A 12,188-nucleotide genomic window follows, 5' to 3' on the forward strand; every position below is an offset into this window, starting at 1 on the left:
AGTGGTACACACGGCAACGGCCGCGGGTCTTTCTCTCTCTTTCTCTCTCTCTCTCTATCTTACTCTTTCTCTTTCTATGGTCACGCGTATACAAAAGGTGTGTCCGAAAAGACCGGTAGCGGCGGCGTCAAGTTCACCCGCCATCACCACCACCACCATCATCAACATCACCACCGCCACCGCTGTTACGGCCGCCTAGGTAGTCTTTATATTATTATGATGATTTTTTTTTCTTCTCTTTCGGTATTCTCTCTGTCCGCGCGCCGGTGCAGTCACCCTGGATCCGCGGCTAGCGACGAGGCACTGCAAACGCAGCCCGGCAACGCCACCAAACGGAAGCCCGACTCAGTACCCCGTACACGCGAAGTCGAGCGGCGGGCGTATCCACGGTGGTGGACCCCAGACCCGGCGTAGAGCAGCGTAGCGCCGGCGCGCAAAGTCCACGTCGGCGATCGATACGCTCGTGCTATACACACGCCTCCGTGACCCCGCTGCACGCCGTATAGCACAAAAACCCGACCGTAATGTTTTTTTTTTCATTTTTAAACCACCCCCGCGGCGCACTCGCAAACCGCGCTTTGTCATTTCGCGTATTGGTAAACGCATATGCCACATAAACGAAATCCAATGTGCGATACGGCGGCGAGCGCTTCATATATACATATATATATTCTATGATTATTATGTCCCGGGTACGTGGAGCATATTATATTGCGCACGCTTTAACAGGTGTGTCGCGACATCGGCCCGCGACAATATTATCCGGAGCGGTATATGACGCAAAAGAGCGTCACGACGTGAATGTCGAATTCGCGCACTTCGATGATTACACTGCAGCAGCCATCGCCCCAACATAGCATTATTATTATGATGATGACATAATATTTTATAGAAAATACCAACCTCCCTCCCCTGTTAGTTTTTCTTTATTGCGAGAATCAGAACAGACTGAATGAGACAGAATAATGGTGGATTGTATGTTTAAAATCATTATATCACATCCCCATAATGATCCCATCGTTTTGTCAGCTTTTTCAGAGACAAACCAATACATTAATATAATACGTACGCCACTAGTTCCGAAACACGTCTGCTAAATTATATTTATTATTGTATAGATAATGAGCGAATTTTCACGGTTGAAAAATATAGTCATTTACGAACGCAAAAGTGGCGGGCCTTGTCGAACCGTTTTGCGTCGTGTCGAAAATTTCAATAATCTTTTTGTACTCCCTCTGCTTTTCGTACAGCCCTGCAACTACTGTTCACCACCACCCCGATTCCAGAAACGTTTCACCGTCGTCAACATTACGTTCCAAATGCTTCGATCAATGTGCTACTTTCTAGCATTAAGAAACATTTGTAACATTGTAACCCAACCGAGCGCTAGTCCCCGGAGCATGATATTTGTATCATTGTATTGACTATTTATTTATATATACGAATATATAAACCAAAAACCAAAAATCAAAAAAATGCGCTGATGTATATTATTTGTTATAACACATAGCAACACTTAATGCATACAAAAATAATCAGGAACAAATCTAATGAACAAATTTTCATGTTTAAACGTTTTAAAAATCTACAAAAACTACTTTTAATTTATATATATATATATACCAGTAAACATATTATAGATATATATAAAATATTTAATGGATATTAATTTTAATATATTATATACATGCAACAAGACCTAGTCAATATTATATGGTTATAGAAAAATTAATATCGTATTAAACTAATGATATGTGTTCCTGGCATAAAAAATTTCAATACCTAGTGAAGTTTGGCATAATAAATACCCAAACTTTGAAACCTGTTACACATTTTATTATTATTATGTTGTTCAATCACATTTCTTTTCTTTTCAATCACTTGTATTTGGTTAGGTTCTATACCAGTGGTGCGCAACCTTTTTTGATCCACGACCCCCCAAAATAATTTATTTTTTAATACGGCCCCCCTACCTACCAACATTATGTAAGTGTGTAATTTAAATTTACTTAATAGTCTTAATGTATAACACATTTTACACATTTTATTCATATACATTAAATCATTAATTTTAGAGCAGTTTTAATATTTCTTTAATTTAATTAATCAAAAACATGAAAAAAAAAAATATTATAATAACCCATATACTGCGTGGTTCAATAGAACTAGTTATCGCAATATTAATAAGATATGACATATTGTCATAATATTACGATTGACACAGCCATCAACGGTACAAAATAATTTTACTTTGTATAAAACTATAAAATAATATACAATATACATAGCAATATAGTATAAAACTTTTTCATTTGGTGATTACTGGCGACCCCCTAATAAAATTACGCGACCCCCTTAGGGGTCGTGACCCCCAGGTTGCGCACCACTGTTCTATACAATTAAAATAATGATAGCATTTGGTTTGATCGGATGTGGTATTTTATAGATAACGGTTTTTAATATTATATGATTGATCTTAACCTAGTCATATTTTAATATATTAGTTGATAGCCAAATGACAAAAACTTCCACCAAACATCGCTATACAGTTTAGATTTTCGGAAGGTTTTGGAAACTATATATCCTACTTATAGAAATATGAAACTAATTTATACGGCAATTAACTATGAATAAATTTGAAATGTTACATATAGTTCGGTATATTTATTTAAATTATGGTAATACGATTAAAATAATAACTCTAGAGAAATAACAAATTGCAATAAAAAATAATTCACACATTTAAAATAAAATAGTTAGGTATTTTTAAAAACTATAATGTTAATATATTGGATACCTACTAATAAGATGTGACAAGCTACACTTACACTTTACTTACATATAATAATATATAAAATAGTATACATTTATTATATACATTTACATTGAAATAATACTAAAACTTGGATTGTTTTTATACAAAACTTAATTATATCATATTATATATTCAAATAAATACTTATTTTTTTTTAATAACAATAGTAGAAACAAATCATGAGATTTTGTGATACTGAATGCAGTAGTGATATTAAATTGCCTATACTAAGTGCCGTTTTAAAATTATATTATTGTTATAATAATATATTATAGTTTAACAAGCATCAAGCAAAGTATATAAAACTTTATTGACTAGAATACTCCTATTACCTATCGGATAATGTAATTTATAATAGTCCTTTATTAAATTAACTCCATGAAACACATACTCAGACATATTTAAAGAAATGTATTCTTGATGAGTATTAAGTATTTACCTAAAATTGTTTTTTCATAAATAGCATATTAATCAAAAACAATACATAAGGCTTTAGGACTCATTTTATTTTATAAAAATAATAATAATAAACAATCTGTTGGGTACAATATAAATTAAGCAAAATAAATAATAAATCGATCATATATTTTTACACAAATCACTACTGACCATACCTTTTGTGATATTAGACGCGGTCAGCCGTTATTTGTGCGTGAATAAGTGTGTATATTATATACTTGATCAGCATTGCATTCCAATGTCGGCTAGCATATTGCTTTTACTTTACCATAAAACATATCATATGTTCTATTATTGTATATTCTTTGGAGATGCAATAGCTATATCGTTAATACTAATTCAGTATGACACAATGTTTTTATCGTAACATTCGTAACTACTTTGTTGTGTATTTCGAATCAACTAAAAAATCAGTACTATAAATAAAAGGGTTTCGTACAATTTACATCAAATTCTCAGACATAAAAAATTTAAATCACTATTATTAAGAAATATTGTAGTAGAACATGTAGGATATATATTCGGCATGAAAAATAATTAATTGCGCATTATTATTAATCAAATAAGTCATATTTTTAAAATTATCATTGAATACCTAACTGATAAATACGAGTTTGTCATAATATGTAGGTGGGTATTAGGCAAATAATGGTTTGATATACTAAAAGCTGTTATATAAACATTATATAAATTTACAGTTTATACTCCAAAACTCCAAAATATGTTTCAACTTGTATTTTAAGCTTAAAAAAAAACCAGGGAAGTACCTAATATAGTATGAAATAGTTAATCATAATTGAGTATAAGTAAGTGTAATGGGGATGAGTTAAATTTGAGTACAATCTTTGTATATAAAAAAATTTGGTTAAAGACCCATACAGAATTGTCCTACATCGAGGCCTTTACTTTTAAATTATATTTTATTTTTATTTTAATAATTCGGAGTTTGAACCAATTTTTTTTTTAAATCAAAAAATTTATAATAGTTTAAAATTAGTCTCAGTACATATATTTCTGTGCATGAAAAAAATTTAATCAAGTAATATTAAAACGTTTCTGGCGTCTACAATTAATAGCTTTTAAATGCAACAAAACAACCAATATAATTTGAGGATATAACATTATTTTTATAGATTTACTCTATTATCAATAGATCAAAAATATGTATTTGTATTTGAGCATAACATATTGAAAATTTTATTTAGAAAAAATAAAGATTTTATTAAAAAGCTAATAAATAAATTAGATGCAGACCACGCCTCAGATGGGAAAACTGTGTGAAGAGAGAAGTTAAAGAAGTAGACCCAAGAGCAAACTGGAGAGAAATAGCTGAAAACAGAATAAGATGGAGGGAAATTTGTTTTACAGGATGGTCTTAAAGGCCGTAAAACCTAAAAAAAAATTTAGAAAAAATTAGGAAGAATTGCTAACCTATTGATTATTCAATTTTTTGTTTAAATAAAACTAAAAATTTTTAATACAAAAACACTTCATATATTTTCGTGCTTTTAACAAATGTCATACAAATTTCAACTTCAAACTCTTAAAAAAATTGTGACTTGATTGTTTAATTACAGTAAGAGCAACTTATGAAGGATCTTGTATTAAATTTTCAAACACAATTACACTCAAACAAAAGTTTTCGTACCATAAATCGGAAAAAAACTAAAGAAGTCGAATATTTAAAATGCTTATATAATTATAAATAGCACCCAACAAGCAAACATTTTTTGAATAGGTATATATAATGTTGAGTAAACGCTAATATGAATAATTTATGAAATGTTTAAATCTTTATTCATTCATTTTTCAAAACATGTGTATATATGTATACTGTGAGCGCATACACACACAAACACACATTGTAAAATCATTAGGTAGCTACATGCATTTCTCCGCACAAAGTATTGACTTTTACTCATTTTATTAGACTTAAAAATGTAAGCCATCTAAAAATTTAGCATTGCAAAAATAAATAAAAGATTGTAACCCAAAAACCCATATAAGAAACTAAAACAAAAAGAAAGAGAAGGTGGTACGTGTCATGATAAATAACTAATTAAAGTAATTGCACGTGAAATGAATAGTTTTAATGACAGTTAATGTGTTAGAAATTTAGACTATAATAAATAGTTGATTTTTGGATAGATTATCAATGCTTGAGGACATCAGTTGTAAAAAATATGTATAAAACACGATAGAAGGAAATAACAACGAAATGTTAACGTATTATTTGAGTACCTTATTTATAGTATCTAACTTGCTAAACATTTTCTTGATTTGATAGTGTATAATGAAAAATTGATATATATATAACACATTTACTATTAATAATTTTTGAACGTTAAATAAAATGAAATTGAAGAAAATCACATTCGAACGTTTAACCACCAATTCACTATCAATTATATTTTTTGTTAATGATCAGAATTCACTACGACACGCAATTTACTATACATTAACTTCAAAATTATCCAAAGAAAAACAAGATTCGAGTTTTTAATTAATTGCAGATAGGTAGATACATATACATTTTGAAATTCAATTAAATCACAATTAATTAGGTATTTTGTTTAGGCACTAATTGTGTTGTTACTAATAACATTTTTTACAATAGTAACTTTAGTACCTACCAGTGCTTGATTTGGGGAGGTGGATGGATTCATTAGCTTGAAATATAGAGACAAGAAATCGTATTATTCTAACAGAAATGATGTAAACATCTATCTGTGTTTATACCATAGATAATTGATATATTTTATGGATCATATCTTTATAAATCGTAATAGCTGGATTAAGAGTGGAAAAATAAATTCAGATGAAGTTAACTTTCTAAACGATCTTTTCAAAATGAATGTAGTTCATATGAAAGTGTATGGACTTTGTTTAATCCCGAGTATAAGACAAGTATTGTTTTGTTTTTATTTTTGTAGAATAAATAGATTAGTGTTTTTTTCTATTAAAATATTTTTGTATGATAAATTTAATGATTTTTGGGATTACATGTATCCGAAGAGATAGGGCTTCATTATGTGTGGAACGCTAGTTCATTCGACATCCGCTGAGTCCCTCTTCTAGTTTTTTTTTTTTCAAAATCAATCATTGGAACCTACATAATGCGCCTACTATCTACAAACTGTCTTATATTAAAATAATATTTTCAAATATTTAACTTTTCTATTTATCACCAAACAATTTTAATTTAAACTACGAAAAAACATTGAAAAAACTAAATTAAGATTATTAGAACAAAAGTCAAAAGGATAGGTATGTGATAACGAATAATTTGAATTATGCATAAAGGTTCGTTGTGAAATTGTTAGTTAATTATTCATACAACCATGTCATTAACTAAAGTTTCAATTCCTTTGTATTAATTATTATTATTTTATTTTTACAAATATTTTACATGGTTTTCAACATAACTCATAATTTATTATTTTAAAACACGCATTCTATATATAGTAAATAAATATCATACATAATTCTATACCAACTTCCAATGTGTAATTTAACTTATCAAATAAATTTTTAAAAATATTATAGTAATTATTACCTAGCTAATTTATTATGATACATGTATATTTCAAATAATAAAAATATTTAAATTACTTTGTAAACTGTAAATTTTCTTAACCAAATTTTATCTAATTGTGTATTCAACGTCAATATTACGTCAAGATAAGTATAATTTATTTCTACGTTAGAAATACCTAGTATACAAATAATCAATAGAGTAAATAAATATTTAGGTATATAAATATATTACATATTTTATCGTATATTTAAAATACAACACATTTGTATAAATTAATGGTTTTCAAATATTTTTTATTGTATTAGCCACGATCAATTGGCATATGAACCAAAACGTTTACATACATGTCATGTTTTTGTTATTTGCATGATTTAAATCTAAATTGTTATGATTTAATAACAATGATAGATTTTTATGTCAGGAAAATACCTTTAATAACTCTGAGAGAAAACATCCCACACTTAGAACTATATTCCGGTAGTACCGGTCCGGTACATGCTACTTTCATTACTCAATCTAATAACTAATTACTGTGTACCATCAGTAGTTTCAAATGCAATAAAGTAGATAAAAATTATGCTAGATTTTAACCGTGTTAACTTGAGCGAAGGGGTGAATAGTGACACCATTTCTTATTTCAGAAGTTTGAACTCATTATTAAGGTATGACTTTATTTTCTTTTTATACAATTAATTCATTTAGGTTCGCTTGATTAGTTCCGCTATGCTGCGTGAGGAGTTTGTTAGAATTAATAATGATTTAAGATTGGAAATCATCAATGGCTTTGAGTTTTTTGTTATGACTGTGTAGAATTAGTCGTAATATTAAAAGGCTATGTGTGTGTTTTTTTAAGTCGATGTGTAAATAGTTATTGCTATAACGTCATAGGTGTAATCTGATGGTGGGAGGGAAGTACTGCACCCTAAGATATTTAAATGAGAGAGAAATAATGTCATTTTACCTAATAAATTTTTGGTTTTATAACAGCTAGGTGCTCCAAGAATTTTCCCCAGATTACGCCTATGCCTAAAGTACGAAGGTGCACTTGTGGGTTGTGAATTTAGTACATTTACGTATTGATTAGAAAGATTGAAGAATATTTATATTTTATTGCTATACCACAGTTTGTTAGTGGATACCATACGTCATGGCCGGTCTTATAATTGGTTTATATCTAAAGATTTTAGTATTTTAGTGAACAGTTGCATTTTAGAGCATACCTAGTAGGTTCTCAAAGTATGGAAACGTAAATTTAGTTGTTTTTGTTTGTAATTTTGTATAAAATTTTATGTCAAATTAAGTTTTTTATTAAGATGTTAAATTTAAAAAATTAAATTGGTAAGGGATACTGCTAATAAAGCGTAATTTAAGGTACCTATATCGTATGAATAGATTTGGTTTTGTAGTTTTGTACTTTTAATCTAACTCTCCAAAAATGGAACCAATTTTAGGGATTTAATAGTTGGTCTTGTGTGTAATGTGTAAATATTAAGTGTCTGAATAGAATGAAATTATAGGTATCATAAATCCACCAGCGAAGGAAGCGGGATAAGTATCAGAAGATTGTTGTTTATCGGGAATAAAAAAATTTTAGGTAGGGTCATCAGACCCATATTATTGAATATGTAATTTTATCCAAATTTGAACTTAAATATTTAACTATAAAAAAAACTGTGTTTGAATAGATTTTAGATTTTTTTGCAGCAGTATAAACTACTATTACATGGAACTTTGTTTTAAATTTTCAATCCTTAGCTATACAATTTAAGGGTTTTATAAATTTTTAACAACTGAGGAATTAGTAAATTTTCAATTAAATAATTTTATTTTATTAATTCATTACTATATATTAGTTATATTTAAAACAATACAAATATTTTATAAAAGATGCTTAATTATATAACCTGACAGACATGTTATATTAAATGATATATTAAAGGTTTCTGATCTACCTTTAGAGTCATTTTTCGTTTGCAATGATTTATCATTGAATTTAAATTGAACACAGACATTTAAATGTCTTGCTTAATGAAGAAGTAAACTATACATCATCTACTGTTAGATCAAGCAAAGTAAGTACCTTACTTTAACCTTTTTTCGGATAAGTTTTTAAAAATAGGTAAAATCATATCCATTTTAAATTGACTAAACTAAATGTATTATTTGGTTCGTGAAGAAAATAATTTTAACCGGTCGAGTCTATAAGTCGATATATAAGCTATATGTTTTATGATAAAATTTCAATTATTATACCTACATGTTTACATTTAGGTACTCGACATTCTATTTTACGTGGAATTTCGATTTATCTAGATGTTAACTATTTTTTAAGTGACTCACATGATCGCATTCACGATTTTTCGACTTGGTTGGCAAAGTATCAATTTTCCGGGTAGTGGTTCAATACTTCGCACAACTGAGTTGGCAGGCTTAGGCGATACCACAAAATTGTGTAAATAGTGTAAGCATTAAGCTACCCACAGTCCCCCTCTTCATCAACCATACGCTATACTTCAACAAGTCATACAATTTCACATTTATTTCTGATTAAACTTCAAACGAAAATAAATTTATAATAATATAATATATTATATTTTTTGTTTAATGTTCAGATTTTTTAATTGACGTTTTCAAAAGCTTAAAAACTTCAATTACACTGTTTTAAGAATCTTAAACAACCAAGATAAGTTTTTGATTATAATATTATCATTAATTTCACACTCAATACAACATGCAAATAGAATATTATAGCCAATAGCTGTAGCGGAAACGGAAAAAAATTTGTTATTTATCATCCTTATTATTATTGTATGTAAACTATCGCGCTATCTGGCGATCAATTCGGCGAAAAAGCGTACTTTTTACCTTAATTTTTTTCAGTTTATCTAATGGAGATAAAACTACATAACGAGCTCTACTTACTCGTTTTATCTAATCTAAAAAATAATATTAAACACTTACCAATTTTATTTTTTTTCTCATTGTCGGGCTAATGACGCACGTATGAGACATCTCTCTATAAAAAAAAATATATATACATATATATATATATATATATATAGATAGATAGATAGATACATGATATTTATATAATATTGATAATTGGATATAAAATATATTGATTAGAAATATTAATATTAATTTCTAAAACGATATTAATAGATATTAAATCAAATATAATAGCATTAAACACATTTTTTAGTTATATAGTGCAAATGAGTTGATTTGCAATTTTAGATAATTGCTGATAAATAGATTACAAAGTTTAAGCTTTTGAAATGGGAATCAAAATAACATTAAAAGGAAAAATTTAACAGTGGTATGGTTAATATTTTTCTAAAATGTATCCAAAAACAACATAACTGTATACTCCAACGTCTCCAACATATATAAATATACTATAATATACCTATGTTATTAGGTATAAAATGTATAGCAACTACAAACATTTATAACTGGGTACAGAAAAATGACAATGGAGATACATCGTATTCTAAGATATTCCTCGTTTTTGATCAACAATAATCATCAAAAACATTATTTTATTTATACTTATTAGACAAATCTTCTACACTAACACAACTTTTACAAAATATGCTGGAAATTTGTATATTTAAAATCTAATCATTCAAAATTGAAAATAAAATATATTTTTCTAAATAAAAACTATGGTTTAGCAAGTTTAATATTTAAATAGAAACAATTTTTATTTAGCCATTAAAAAAAATATCTATACATTTTAAATTGTAAAGAGAACATATATTTCATTTTTTCCAATAGATAGTATACAAAATATTTAATATTCATGGGTAATTTGTATATTTGCATATAATGAATTTGGTACGAAAAAAAAAACTACTAGTGGGTACATAGCACCTGTCCTGTAGATGTGTAAATCGGGCTAGTCACGCTGTAGCACCAACTGAATCAACAAACAATTTGTGGGTGCTCAGTATTTACACTATACCTACACATTTCTCGAGACCTTAAGGCTATAGCAAAAACATTCAAGTATTCAAAGAAGGAGTATTGAAATTTTATTGAAAATTATAAACGTTAATTTTTTTTTAAAGAAAACTGGTATCCTGCCATACAGATCAAAATATTTGAAATGCATATATCATGACAACAGGCTGTTGATAGGTGATGCTTAAAATAAAAATATTGTCTTAATGTGCTGTTGGCAAGAGCATTACTATATACCTATTAGACTATCGAGAGTATAATTAGCGATATATATAACATATCAATTGATGCCAATATCTAACACCAATGAAAACAGCTAATTCTCAAATTGTACAGGACCAATGATTCAAACATAAAAACAGATGACTAATTTTAATATTTTATTACATTGATAGAGACAAATCATAAGTAATATGTTCTTTTCAATTTTTCATAAAGCACAAAACAACATTAATGAAGTAATGTTATCAAAACATGTATACTTACATTTAGCTTATGCTTGTTGATAGCCATAAGTTTAGATGGAAATGGTAGAGAAATCATAAAAACATAATTTTATGTCACAAATTATTTACAAATTAACAACTTAACAATAAAAGTTCTAGGTACATCTAATTAGTTTACATATGTACTTAATATTTAAGCAAAACAAATAATGTAAAATACATGAAATACTTAGAAATAAATTATATACTGAAGTACAATGAATAACTAATTATACTACCTACTTAAACAAGATAAATAAATTAATACTAGTGAACTGTATGAGTATAAAACGAATGCTATTAGAGATTAAGGTGTCAAATAAAGTTTTAATTGTTCTGACACGTTTTTTTATAAGTTACTGGAAAGAAAACCAATCCAAACTAACCATTTAACAAACAAATACCTATTCTTTATATACTACACTTGATTTTCTTATCAGTGCCCATTTACACTAGCTTTAAGAATGGTTAAAATGAAGAAAAGGTTTAAGTACCAATAAAAAAAACCTAGATTAGCCTATGGATGTCTGAGGTAAACCAACCAAGGTTCACTGAGCACCACAAGTAGAGCCTGCTGGTGACAAGCACCAGGGAACACCAACTTAGACGTGGAAAACTGTCAGCCTACCCGGTGCAAAAGGATTACCATGGAAAAACTCGGCGCTCAGTTAGTAGACTTGAGAACCAAACAACTGAATGGTATTATGGATTGGTCAGCAGACAAGAAAAAAATAATTGACCAACAACTTCAGATGGATATGGATATCAACCGAAACTGGACAGCAGAACACGACAACGACGACGACAAAAACCGACGATATTCTTGCGTACCTACACGTTTCGGTTTTCGATTTCGATTCCAACTAAGTAACTACTACAACTACCTAGTAACTACTACAGCGCGTTAGAGAAACAACTCTCGTCG

At 28.6% G+C, this 12,188-nt stretch overlaps 2 protein-coding genes across 6 annotated transcripts in view; both read right to left on the bottom strand.

The window, feature by feature from the left end:
* The window catches only part of LOC107173954 (neuronal calcium sensor 2), a 101,950-nt gene extending 89,898 nt beyond the window's left edge, over positions 1–12,052 (bottom strand). The window contains exons 1-2 of one of the 2 annotated variants that reach the window (XM_089218628.1): positions 11,910–12,052; positions 9,774–9,828 (exon numbers count right to left, since the gene is read on the bottom strand). The gene's annotated coding sequence lies outside the window, so the exon portion shown is untranslated. Of the gene's footprint in view, positions 1–9,773; positions 9,829–11,264; positions 11,415–11,909 lie in introns of those variants that run through there. The other variant, XM_015524718.2, reaches the window with a different exon arrangement.
* The window catches only part of Nca (neurocalcin homolog), a 104,232-nt gene extending 92,119 nt beyond the window's left edge, over positions 1–12,113 (bottom strand). The window contains exon 1 of one of the 4 annotated variants that reach the window (XM_015524723.2): positions 11,910–12,113. The gene's annotated coding sequence lies outside the window, so the exon portion shown is untranslated. Of the gene's footprint in view, positions 1–11,757 lie in introns of all 4 variants that reach the window. The other 3 variants (XM_015524724.2, XM_015524722.2, XM_015524721.2) reach the window with 3 other exon arrangements.
* Positions 12,114–12,188: the final 75 nt, after the last annotated feature.

Source organism: Diuraphis noxia, unplaced genomic scaffold, assembly GCF_037042655.1.
Source record: "Diuraphis noxia isolate RWA-SAM2 unplaced genomic scaffold, SU_Dnox_SAM2 contig0002, whole genome shotgun sequence".
Lineage (NCBI taxonomy): Eukaryota > Metazoa > Arthropoda > Insecta > Hemiptera > Aphididae > Diuraphis > Diuraphis noxia.